Source organism: Oryx dammah, unplaced genomic scaffold, assembly GCF_014754425.2.
Source record: "Oryx dammah isolate SB20612 unplaced genomic scaffold, SCBI_Odam_1.1 HiC_scaffold_26, whole genome shotgun sequence".
NCBI lineage: Eukaryota > Metazoa > Chordata > Mammalia > Artiodactyla > Bovidae > Oryx > Oryx dammah.
In genome coordinates this window covers 84299827-84312659 of record NW_024070210.1, presented here as the reverse complement: position 1 = coordinate 84312659, position 12833 = coordinate 84299827, and the positions used below count along the sequence as shown (strand labels likewise).

The 12833-nt window shown below is 47.1% G+C and overlaps 1 non-coding gene across 1 annotated transcript; it reads left to right on the top strand.

Annotated features, from left to right (window-relative positions):
• Positions 1 to 4938: 4938 nt before the first annotated feature.
• Positions 4939 to 5010, top strand: TRNAF-GAA. The gene has a single exon. It is a non-coding gene; the product is annotated as a tRNA-Phe (tRNA).
• The last annotated feature ends 7823 nt before the right edge of the window (positions 5011 to 12833 follow it).

The following is a 12833-nucleotide window of genomic DNA, read 5'->3' as shown; positions in this document are numbered from 1 at the left end:
TTTAGCCCTGAAATTTTAGGTCTATTTAGGTAATTAAGGTTATCAATTAACTTGTGGGAAAAGGATAAGCCTTATAAGTGAGTGAAAGTCACGTTCAGTCGTATCCAACACTTTGTGACCCCATGGATTATACAGTCCATGGAATTCTCTAGGCCAGAATACTGGAGTGGGTAAGCTTTCCCTTCTCCAGGGGATCTTCCCAACCCAGGGATCAAACCCAGGTCCCATGCATTGCAGGCGGATTCTTTACCACCTGAGCCACAAGGGAAGCCCAAGCCTTATAAGATCTTTAAAAAACATTGCTGACAATCAAAGTACCCTCATGGCAACACTCAGCAAATAAACAGGTGGAAGCAAATGATGCAGAAATCTTGTTATCATGGTATTTTGGCACAATGTCAGCCAAAGCAGTCTTTCTGTTTTTTAAATTTGAGAAATACAGTCAGAATTTTTTTCACTTGTCTTTTAAGATATTATCATAGTTCTGTATGCATGAATTCCTGATTCCATTAAAGAATTCTGCTTCCTTTCAGGTAAGGGAACAATGGTAGCTCTGCTAGCCATGTCTCTGCAAATGTCAACTCAGGTGCCCACATTCTCTTAGCTATGAAGGCAGCAGAGGTCACTATGCTTTCCTAGGAACTGCTGTGAAAGTGAATGTATTTGTCGCTCACTCATGTTCGACTTTTTGCGACCCCATGGACTGTAGCTCGCCAGGCTCCTCTGTCCATGGAGTTCTCCTGGCAAGACTACTGGAGTGGGTTGCAATTTCCTTCTCCAGGGGAACTTCCCAACCCAGGGACTGAACTCAGGTCTGCTGCATTACAGGCAGATTCTTTATCATCTGAGCCCCCAGGGAAGCCCAGAAGCTGCTAAGGATGGCAGAAGAATAGCCCTAGACTCATTACATGTAGCGTTTCAGGCATGCCACACTCTGTTCAAATGGCATCTGGCATAAAATATGTATTAGAAACATTTCTTTCCAAACTGAAGTAGACCTGAATTATGCAGGGGAGAATTGACAAGTACAGTGACCACGGTGATCTATCTCCACTTAGGTGCTATGTAATGTGTTCTTGCATTTGCTTAGCCAATAAGATACAAAGAGGCAGGATTTGAGTGTTCCAGTCTAACAGACTGAAGTCTATATTTATGACTCCATAGGTAATTGGCTATGGGATAGATAAGCTTGAATATTAATGGGATTTTTCTCATTTGATTGTCATGGAAGCCAGAGAGAAAATCTACTCAACTAGAGCTTTGTTTATTCACCAGTTGTGCCACGTGTATATAAAAGCCACAGTTGTGCGGTCACCCAGCTACATCATGAGACTCTTAAAGGGCTGGTTCCATGGAAACTTTCAAAGCACAAGGGACCTTGAAATGGGGCCTTATCCTAGTTTGACGTGGGTTCCTTGGTTTCCCACTCTCACAGTTCTGACTCCTACGATGAAAGCCTCCCTTGCCTGGTGGAGCAGCTCCGGCTCCAGCTCCCCTGACTCAGAGTCCCTCTCCAGGGCCTCGCCATCCTGAGCAGGACTTTGACTGTTCTGCCTCTATTCCTCTGTCTGGTCTTCTGTACTCTGAGTTTCTCTTCTCTGCTGCATCAATCCTGCTTATCCTTTAAGACACAGCTGCTGCTGCTGCTGCTAAGTCGCTTCAGTTGTGTCCGACTCTTAGCCACTCCATGGACTGCAGCCTACCAGGCTCCTCCATCTATGGGATTTTCCAGGCAAGAGTGCTGGAGTGGGGTGCATTGCCTTCTCCGTTAAGACACAGCATAGACCCTGTATAGGTCAGGGTCCTGGCAAGAAAGTGACAGATGAAGCATCAGACAGAACAATTGAAGAGCACTAAAGAAGGGACCATTTAAGGGGTCCCTTGGCTTGGGCTCAGGGGAAGAACAAGAGCTACTGCAGCCCTTGGGGTGTGCTGGCAGCTGGGAGCTGCTACCATCCCTGGCTGGAAGGGGCGAGAGGAGGGAGTGTTTACTAGAAGCACGAGAGAAGCTCGGCTGCAGGTACGACTCACACCTTCACTAGAGGAAGCTGGTCACTGCCAGCACTCCACCCAGCAGAGAGGAAGCCAGAGGGACGTGGAGACCTGCTCTTCTCTTCTGGCTGCTGTGGTGCAGCTTGGTGGTGGAGGAAGCCAGGTCCTCCATGCTGCCTTCAGAGGTCAGAGCAGGGCGGAGGAGGCTGGAGCCTGGCCAGGGAGTGCCCTCGCCCTCTCCCAGGGGAATCTAAGCCAAGAGGTGGCTCTCTTGTCCCTGCCCACCCAGGAGCATGTTTGCCCCTGGAGGAACTGGAACACCTTTTGGTATTTTCAGTGTATGCTGTCTCCCCGCTTATGCCCTGACATGGGCACCTTCACTTATCCTTTGTGCTTTTCTCATATGGAAGCAACCAAACATCCTGAGATTTCTTGGTCACATCAGTTTTGAGTGTTCTGTTCCTTTGTTGCCTCCCCCAGGGCATCTGGACCTGGGCCTGGGATGTTGGTGGATATTCAGGTAAGGCTGAGGATTCTGAGGGTCCTGGGCCTGGTGTGGGGAACTTTCACCAGACATAGCAGGAAACCAGAGCACAACAATTGGTAGAAAGAAGCTAAAGGTCAACTCAGGAGGAGCAGTTGGTGTGAGGGGAATGGGGAGTGTCACCAAAAGCCAGGGATCTGAGAGAGGGGTTGAAATGGAATGTGACTTGGGAACACAGAGCCAGGGGGACCTGAGCAAGCAAGTCACCACCAGGGTGACAGCAGGAGGGGTGGGGAGGAGGTTTGGATGCAAGTTTGGAGAGGGTGCCAGAGCTGTAGTCTAGACCTTGATATTCAATATGGCAGCCACTGGCCATGGGTGGCTATTTTCATTTAAATTAACTAAACTTTACTAAAATTAAAAATTCAGTTCCTGGGTCTCATTAGACACATTTCAAGTGCCCTACTGTGTTGTTCAGTGCAAGTTAGAACATTTTCACCATCATAGAATTTTCTATTGTACAGCCTGCTCCAGAAGGTCCTGGAGATTTTAGGGTCCCAACAATGCCAACCCCTCATAAACCTGTTTGTTTGCTTTGATCTATTCATATCTGTCTTACTATCACATAGACCTGGTTTCAAATCTTCACTTTGCTAGTGAGTCAGCACGTGATGAGGCTCGAGTTTTTTCATCTAGAAAACGAAGATAATAATAGAGGGCTAACTGATTGAGGATTGAAAGTTGTCTTAAATGGTCAGATCTACTACATGAGCTGTTTAATAAATTTCAGTTCCCAAGCTCCCTTGCGACGACAATGCTGTTAAAATCGTTAAGAGCTTCGTTTATTAAGATCTGTTTCTGCTGGCGCTGTGCTAAACAGTTTATTGTGATTGTCTCACTTAATCCACACAATAACTCTGTAGGCAGATAGCATCATTGTTCCCATTTTGCAGATAAGGAAATGGAGCCTCAGAGAGATGAAAGCATTTGCCTGATATCACGCAGTGGTGAAGCTGAATTTCTGTGTTCTTAACTGTCACACATTGTTCTTTGCCGTTTCCTATGTCTTATCTAACTAACCAGGCTGCTAAGAACATCATCTTGGGCTTCATTTGAATCCTGCTTCAAGCTAGCAGGAGCCCAGACTGGTGCTTGGTTGTTAATTGGCACATCAATTTTGATAAACTGTAATAAAAACATTGATAATTTCTTCAGCCCTGATTATTGACTTTAACATTCTCGCCTCCACAGCTGTCTTGAAAACAAATCCAGGAACGCTCAGTCTTTGTCTTTGATTAAGAGCAGAGCTGGTAGAGGACTAAAATCCAGGAGATTTTAGGATCACCATGACCTTGGATGCAGAGGGAAGAGATTAGTTCTTGTTTGAGGAGACTTGAAAAACTCAGAAAGGAAGTACTGAGATCATGCCTGGCTTTTGACTATAAGCAGCTAGAAAGTAGAATCTCTGTCCTGGAGAAATCGTTTGTACGCTTGGAATTTCAGGTTCTTTAACTGAAAGAGACTAAGCCCTCCCTGCCCTGTGGGTAGTCTTGAGGACTGAATGGGAATTTAGGACCCATACACAGGGATGCCCTCGGTAAACGTGCCTTGTTTCCACTCCAGATAGCTTCCTGGTCACCCTGATCTTTCTGTTAGTGAAAGGGAAGGAACTCATTGTCTGCACCACACATGTTCAAGGAAACTGAAGTTGTGTCCTGGGAGTTATACAACTGATGTTAATTTCTACCTTGATTAGAAAGTCTCTTATTTCTTCCTTAATTTACTAAGATAAACTAGAACTGCAGAGGGACAGACTCCCAAACCTCATCACACCTCCCAGCCTCCCCCAGAGTTGGATCCTGGCTTCCTACCTCCCTGGTGACCACACGGTCTGCTGGCCAGCACCTGGATGATGGTACCAGGAGGGAGGCACTGAGATGGTTTAAAGGATAGAGAACAACACGTGAGAACTCATTTAGGACTGGGGTAGTGGGGAGGTGATGAAGACTGGGAGGCTCCCGAGGCAGTGAATCCAAGTTCCTCTGCAGCCTGAAGTTAGTGACATCAGCCTGAAGAGAAACCTGGGTTCACTGGTCTCTCCCCACCTCCTCCTCCAGTCTCTCAACAGGTTATTTCCTCTGGTGAATCCCATCATGAGCTGTTTTTCCCTGGGTTATTATTTGGGGTCTGTGGGGGAATTTTGACTACCCTGGATGGGAGTCACCACATTGTCTGAAAAGACCATGTTGACTAAGTGTTAGGTTCAGTGACATTATCTCCAAGCAGGTCGGGTGTGGCAGCTTGGTGTGGGAAGTTCTGATTTTAGACTCAGATTTCCCTGGTCTCCAGTCTTGGCTCTAATAGGAGCTGAGTGTCAGCTAGGCAGGTCCTTCAGCTCTTTGATATTTTGGAGCACCAGCTCTGTACTGCAGTTTCACAGAAGCTGTACCTTCTATTGGTCTTCCCTGGTGGCTCAGAGGTTAAAGCATCTGCCTGAAATGCAGGAGACCCGGGTTCAATCCCTGGGTTGGGAAGATCCCCTGGAGAAGGAAATGGCAACCCACTCCAGTACTCTTTCCTGGAGAATCCCATGGAGGGAGGAGCCTGGTAGGCTACAGTCCATGGGGTCGCAAAGAGTTGGACATGACTGAGCGACTTCATTCACTTCACTATACCTTCTATTCTCAGAAGCCTGATGTGGGTGATAGTATTCCCATTTTACAGATGGTGAAACTGAGTCTTTTGGAAGTGAAGTGACTTTCTCTCTCCTTCCTTCCTCTCCTCCCTCCTCTCTTTCCTTCCCCTTCCCTCCCTCCCTCCCTCTTTCCTCCCCTCCCCTCCTTCCTTCTTCTCTCTTTTCTTTAATTTTTACTGGAGTATAGCTGCTGTACAATATAGTGTCCTTTTCTACTTACAGCAGAGTGAGTCAGCGGTAGCATACATATGACCCCTCTTTTTTGAATTTCCTTCTCTTTAGGTCACCACAGAACATTGAGTAGAGTTCCCCATGCTATACAGTAGGTTCTCATTAGTTATTTATATCTTATTATATCCCTCCTCTTCTTGATCACTCTATCACTCTTCCAGATATGCTTTGAGTGCCTGCTAGTTCTACCTACATCATTACCTTTAAATATACTTTTGAGTTCAAAGACCCCTACTTGGGCTACTTAACGGTCTGCACCTGAGACACGCTCCCTTGGGCTGTAGGTCAGCTTTGTTCTCCCCAGGGAGTGGGATGGCCCTCGCAGGAGGGCAGTCCTGTCTCTCCTCTGCACAATCAGGCACGGGTGCTCACAGCCAACTGAGTTGCTTCCCCCCTGACTGTGGACCCCTGTCCAAAGTTCTACATCCCCCATGGCAGAGAGACTCTGTGGTAAGTCCCTCATGGAGCTATGGCCCCTGGTGTGACTGCTGGTTTTCACCAGGCTTGGCCATCACCCAGATCCCCTTGGAGGAGGAGATGAAGGCTTCATCTGGACTCTGGCAAGGACCCAAACCAAGGCAATGGAGAGAGACTGCGGGGAAACTTTTCAAAGCCGGTGTTCTTGACCTTCGTCTAGTCTTTGAGAATGTTCTGTTTCAAGGAGACTCTAATTCCCAAAGTGGATTTGGGGTTGAGGCTGAGGCTGAGGGGCTCAGGGAATGTCAGTGAGTGTTGACTGCTGGGCAGGGGCAGGCAAGCCTATGGGGAAGGCTTCATTCCACTAGCTCCTTGAGTGACTGCAGAAACCCCAAAGTAAGGTGTGATGGGTTTTTTATCTTTTTTAATTGAAGTATAGTTGAGATTTAATATTGTGTTAGTTTCAAGTATACAGCAAAATGATTCAGTTGTACCTATATTTCTTCAGAGTCTTTTCCATTACAGGTTATTATAAGATATTGAATACAATTCCTTGTTGTTGTTGTTGAGTCATTAAGTCATGTCTGACTGTTTATGACTTCATGGACTGAAGCACTCCAGCCTCCTCTGTCCTCCACTATCACCTGGAGTTTGCTCAAATTCCTGTTCATTGAGTTGGTGATGCTATCTAACCATGCCATCATCTGCCACCCCCTTTCCTTTTGCCTTCGATCTTTCCTAGCATGAAGGTCTGTTCCATTGAGTTGGCTCTTCACATCAGGTGGCCAAAGTATTGGAGCTTCAGCGTCAGTATTGGTCCTTCCAATGAATATTCAGGATTGATTTCCTTTAGGATCAACTGGTTTGATCTCCTGGAAATTCTTGTTGTATAAGTATTTTATCTTTTAATCTCAAACTTCTAATCTATCCCTTTTGCCATCCCCTTTAGTAAGCAAAAGTTTGTTCTCTATGTCTGCGAGTCTGTTTCCATCTTGTGAAGAAGTTCATTTGTATCATATTTTAGATTCCACATATAAGTGGTGCCATGAAGTGCTTGTCCTCTTTCTGACTTACTTCACTGAGTATGATAATCTCTAGGTCCATCCATTTGCTGCAAATGGCATTATAGTTCATTCTTTTTTTTTTCTTTTTGGTGGAGTAATATTTCATTGTATATATCTAGCACATCTTATTTATCCATTCATCTGTTGATAAGATGTATGTGTGTATGTGTGTGTGTGTTCTAAACATCTATTGGCAAAAGAGTAAAGAGAAAGTTTTAGGATCTCCTCTCTCTGCATTGAGGAAAAGCTGGGTGTAATGGTCCTTCTGATTTTCACTTCTTTAGCACTTTAGCACCACAGGCACTTAGAGGTTCTCAGCTGACTGGTCAGCACTCACAGAGGGTGCTATTTTACCTTCAGGCTGGGTTAGTGGGAAGGAGCTAGAAATCAAGCTCTACTCCCAAACCAAATGAAATGCACACCTCACCCCACACGGTTGGTTTCTAGCGGAACCGCCCTTCAAACCTCCTCCTGGCATAGCCCCATTTTCTAACAATCTCCACTTATGCCGGCAGAGCATTAGGATCTGCTTCTGGAGCTTCAGCTTTGCCTAGAGCTTTGTTCCTGCCCCTCTTCCTCTCACTCTACTTCTTTGAAAGGAATAATGTCTTATTCTTATAGTTATGGACCCTCACTCAATATGATGAGGTAGACAGGTAACTAAGAAGTGGGCCAAGAGAAGGAAAGGGACTTGCCCAAGGTCATACAGCTTATCAGGGCCAGACTTTCTCTGATCCTTAGGACAGGGTGTTTTCCTCCAAACCATCTAGAACCACCTTGACTTTTCAGACCTCACTGAGAACAAAAGAAGCAGAAAAGCAACACAAACAAAGCAACAAAACCAGATAGTAATAAAAATCTCTGTTATTCCCAGCCCTGACCTGAGCAGCCTTTACTGCACAAATCAGAGAGAGGCGTTTCGCCACAGGCTGCTCTGCCCAGGATCACTCTGCAGGATAAAGCATCACATCTGGGGATCTCACCCCACCCTGCCTTCATAGGTGCTTTATGTTTGTCTATTTAGATTAGCCACCTCATGCGAAGAGTTGACTCATTGGAAAAGACTCTGCTGCTGGGAGGGGTTGGGGGCAGGAGGAGAAGGGGACAACATAGGATGAGATGGCTGGAGGGCATCACTGACTCGATGGACGTGAGTTTGAGTGAACTCCGGGAGTTGGTGATGGACAGGGAGGCCTGGCGTGCTGCGATTCATGGGGTCACAAAGAGTAGGACACGACTGTGAGACTGAACTGAACTGAACTGATTTAGGTTAGACCGTCTTCAAATGTGCCAGCCCTCCTACTTGTTTTTCTTGGGTGGTTTTCGTTAAGGCTCTGCCTCCCCCAGGCAAAATCAGGAACTTGATTGTAGCTCAGGGATGTTTATCTCCCCAAACTAAATTTCATCTCTCTTTAGGCCCCTTGAGCCCTCTCTACCGGCTCTCTTTAGATCATCGGCCAATCTGTCCTTTCGCTGGGAGATGAGGCCACATGGGTCTGCGGTGTCACCCACACTGATAGCTTGCAATGCTTTTTGAGAGTAGGCACCCGCCATGTGGCTCCCTGGTACTTTCTGGAATGTTAACACAGGTTCTAGCAATTCAGGGCAGAGATTGTGTTATTCACCTTAATGTCCCTAGCACCTAGCTTGGGCCCAGCCCCACAGAAAAGATATGTTGAGTTAGAATGCAATTCCCTGCACTTCTGTTCCATTTAGGGTGGTGCACCCACTGGTTCTCAACTCTGCCATCTTGCTTCCACACTTTTATTCAAGCTGTTCCCCCTGCTCGGAATGCACTTCTGCCAACTTTTGACTATCTAAAATCTTCTTGACTTTCAAGGACCGATTCCATCCCCTACTAGATGGCACACTCCTTAAGACAAAGGTTGAACTAGTTTACATTTGTTACTCTAAGGCAGAGGGCCTCAGCACATGTCTGTTGCATGAATGAATGAATGAATGAATAAAACTTTGCTGCTGCTGCTGCTAAGTCACTTCAGTCGTGTCCGATTCTGTGTGACCCCATAGACGGCAGCCCACCAGGCTCCCCCGTCCCTGGGATTCTCCAGGCAAGAACACTGGAGTGGGTTGCCATTTCCTCCTCCAATAAAACTTTATGTTTCCACATTTCAATTCCTTTTTAACTTCCTTCTCAGAAACCCCTCCAGCCCGTTGGACTCTCTCCCATTGGGCTGATCTCCTGGTTGTGCCTCTGGATGCTCTGATCTCTACCTGGCTTCAGCCTCCCAGGCTGTGCTTAGATTATGTTGGAGAAATCTTCTCTTTTAACCCTCTTTGTCTTATTTCCCCCAATTAAGCTGGTCCTAGAAGAAGGGCCATAAGGAAAGCTGGCAAAGGTTATTCCAGAGGGGCCAGCTGAGGCAGAGAAGGACAGATGGCATCACTGGTCCAGGTAGAAAAGGAGTCAGGTGCTGGAACTGAGATCAGGCATGAAAGATCAGGATTTTAGAACTGGAGTCAATCAGTTTTTCCATTTAGATGGTAGAGCATTCCCAAGGGCTAGCATTGACAAAGAACCACCATGCCAAAGACAGTAGCACTGGTACCTGGAACTCAGATCCCGAAGCAAAGACTGGTACCTCTCAGCGGAGGTTGGTTGCTCTGTGCTAGGCCTGGGGGCTCTTGACCAACAAAAACTGGCAGTGGCCAGAGGATGGACAGAGGCCTTCAGGTGAATCCTGCCTCTAAAATAGTCAAGGGCGTTGCAAGCTCCTGAGGGTTGGGATCATATCACCATCTCATCCGAGTGTTTGTCTAAGTTCCATCGAATCGAGAGCTACGATGAGGAGCCTAGGAAGCTTCATCTTTAACAAGTCCCCAAGGTCCTGATTAATCACTAAAATGTCACGGCCACTGCCTTCCCCTTCTGAGTTGGACACGTAGAAGGTACAACATAAATATTTCTTATGATTGAAATCAGATTATATGTTATGTGTGGTCTTTTCTGCCTCTTGAGATCCAGCTAAGATTGATTTACACCTCCAAAGCCCTCCCTGTGGAAATACCGTGACCCCCAAATTCCTGAGATCCTCTGGTAGATCATATGATCGGCTCTTGCTTCCCCGAGCCTCCTGCTTTCACACCTACTCTCTTTATCCCACGGTTCATGGGCCCAGAAAGGAAGTTCAGCCTCATCTCATGTTCCAAAGAACAACTCTGGCACAAAGCAGTTGTGGGTCAGGCAAGGCAAAAAAACTTCAAGTTGAACATTAGGTGTTTCTGATCTTAAACTGCCCTCTGGCCGTCCCACCATTGATGCTTCTCCCTTGCCTTTTACTCCAGGCAGCCATAGCTTATGCAGGACCTTCTGTTCTGCAATTCCTCCCATCTCTGATTCTCTTTCTCCCTTTCCCTGTTTTAAGCAATCCTCAATCCTTACCTCATTTCCTGCAGAACAGGCTGACCTGTGCCCCCATGGCCTTGGATCTGGCACATACCCATGCCTTTCAAACCTCACCATCTGCTCTTTAAGGTATCTCCCCAGATAGAGACCTTCTGCGCCTTAGAGGAATTCTGGAACCCGCTGTAGGTGATAAAGCTTCGCCTCATTGCCTGTGTGTGTAGCACAGAAGCTGGAAGCGATCCTGAAGAGGATGAGTCAAACTCAAGTCAGTCAGGCAGTGGCCCAAGGTCTCTGGCAGGCGAGAGGCAGAGTAGAAGCTAGAAGGTAGGCTCCTGGCTCTCATGCTCCCGGTGATTAATTGATCCCTTGAGTAATTCAGGATGCCAGTGCACTCATAAGCATCACAGTTAGGAGCAGGCTATGAGGTCAGATCACGTGGTCCAAGCAGACTGCCTGATGCCACCCCTATGGGTGCTTTATCGTTACCTAACCCCGACTTAGGTCATTCTTAATGCGCATAGCCCACCCGCCTCCACATCACCCTTGGGCTGACAGATGGCTGGGATTCCCATTCATGAATATGCTGCTCGATCTTGACCTGACCCAGAATCGTCTTCCCTTCAAGTCTCAGTTGCCCCATCCTTAGAAACAGGTCTGTGTTTGACACTGTCCTAGAAATTTGTAGAAATGTCTCAGGTACCTTCAAGGGATGGCATAGCTGACTCCGAGTATGTGTGTGTCATTAGGGGTGGGGAGGAGGGGCTTCAGGGCTTTTCATCTCCAATCCAGGAGGCAGCAGCTTCACTTATATCTATCCGTTCTAACGACTGAGATTTTATACAGGCTTCTAATCAAAGAATGATTTCCATTACTTAAAAAGTACTTGACAGCTTCTGGCATAGCTGATGTCTGCCTTCCTGGCTACAGTGAAAAGAGCCATCATGCAGGGCTCCATGGTTGTGCCTTCCATGGGGCCATCATTAGCAAATTAGGACCTCTATCACGAGGCAGCGGGGGCAGCTGGCTGGGTGAGTGAGTGGGTCCCAGGCTGTTCTGGGGACTTTCTGAGTACTGGCAAGTGTGAATCAGGCCCCAGGATTTCCATTTCCTTTGCCCAATACGCTCTTTCATAAGAAGTTATAGGTGTGTGCTTCAGCAAAATGCAGATGCTAAAAGTTCCAAAGGGGATGTGGGCGAGAGTGGAGGGCTGGGTGGGCACCAGCATTTCCACTGTGGGTGCTGCTCTGTGGGTGAAGAGACTTCCTGCCTGCAACGCTTCCTAGGAACATGTCCCTGGTTAGTCCCTGTGCTCTGTGGCCCTTGCACATCTCTTCTTGTCCTAAGTGTCTGAGGTCTGGAGAGCAGCCAAAGCAGGACACAGGCAGCCCTTGTGTGGATAAGGTCACTCCCAGTCAGCAATGTGCGTCTGGTTCCTGCTCACATGCAGACATGGCCTGGCCCATCACTGGCGCCCTCTGGCCTCATTTCACAATCAAAAGACACAATAAAGTCTATGTGCAACACTTCCGAGGTTGCCCAGTGCTTTCCTATCCATGATCTCATGCCCCGCTAGGAGGGAGGCAGGTAGGGACCACTCCAGGCCTTTGGAGTCTAAATGCGGTGCTCTTCACTCTCCACTCCAAGACCTCCCAACCTCAGTCTGCTCCTCATTTCAAACTTTTCCCTTGCTGAAAAGCAGACCATTACTGATGATGTTTCCTTGGCATTTCTTATCCTGCCTGAGTTATTAACACAACAGTTTAATGACTTGTTCCTATAGACATTCATTTATTCTCTCATTCTCAGAATCACTCCTTTGTTTACATACTCACTCCATTTATTCAGCCGCTCATTTCATCATTTAGCAATTCATTCATTCATTCATGTCCTTGAATATTTACTATCTGGCTGCTTCAGGACATAAGAAAAATTCTAAGCTGTGATTCTTGACTTTGAGAAGCTTAAACTCTGAGCAACTATGGGAAAGCGTATAATACACGATTTCCCAGTCACAGAGGATATATTTTCATTTGTTCTTACCACTAAGAGCTGATCGATACTACTGACTTCTGTAAGTCATTAACTTCCTGAAGTCCCAGATGTGTTTTGGTTGGGAAGATGCAGATTACATTCCTGCAGTGCTGGGATCCTGTGGTTCTGCAGGAGTTTAGAGAAAGGAAGTTTCTGATAGCTGGGGTGGTCAGGGATGGCTTCTTGGAAGAGGTGGGATTTGAACTCAGCTGGGGAGTTTGGGGAGGATTTGTGAAGGTGAAGACGAGGGGAGCATAGGCCAAGGATGGTAGGAGTGAGGGTTTGTGCATGTTTGTGGGGCTCTGGAGAGGTGGCTGGGCCAGGTATGTGGGAGAAGGGGGGAGGGGAAGAGGTGAGCAAGTCGGCAGGCATGGGGAGGGGGTGGGGAGGGGGAGGTTGATGGTCAGGAGACTGTTGGAACCTGCCTCTGGCCCTTCTGCACTTGACTGTTTGGTCTTGAACCTGAAACGTGAGTAGGTAACAGCTTGGTAATTTTCCCTCCAGCTTTGACAAGAAATGTGGGCGCTACTCTTTGGGTAAAAAATGGCCTTGGCC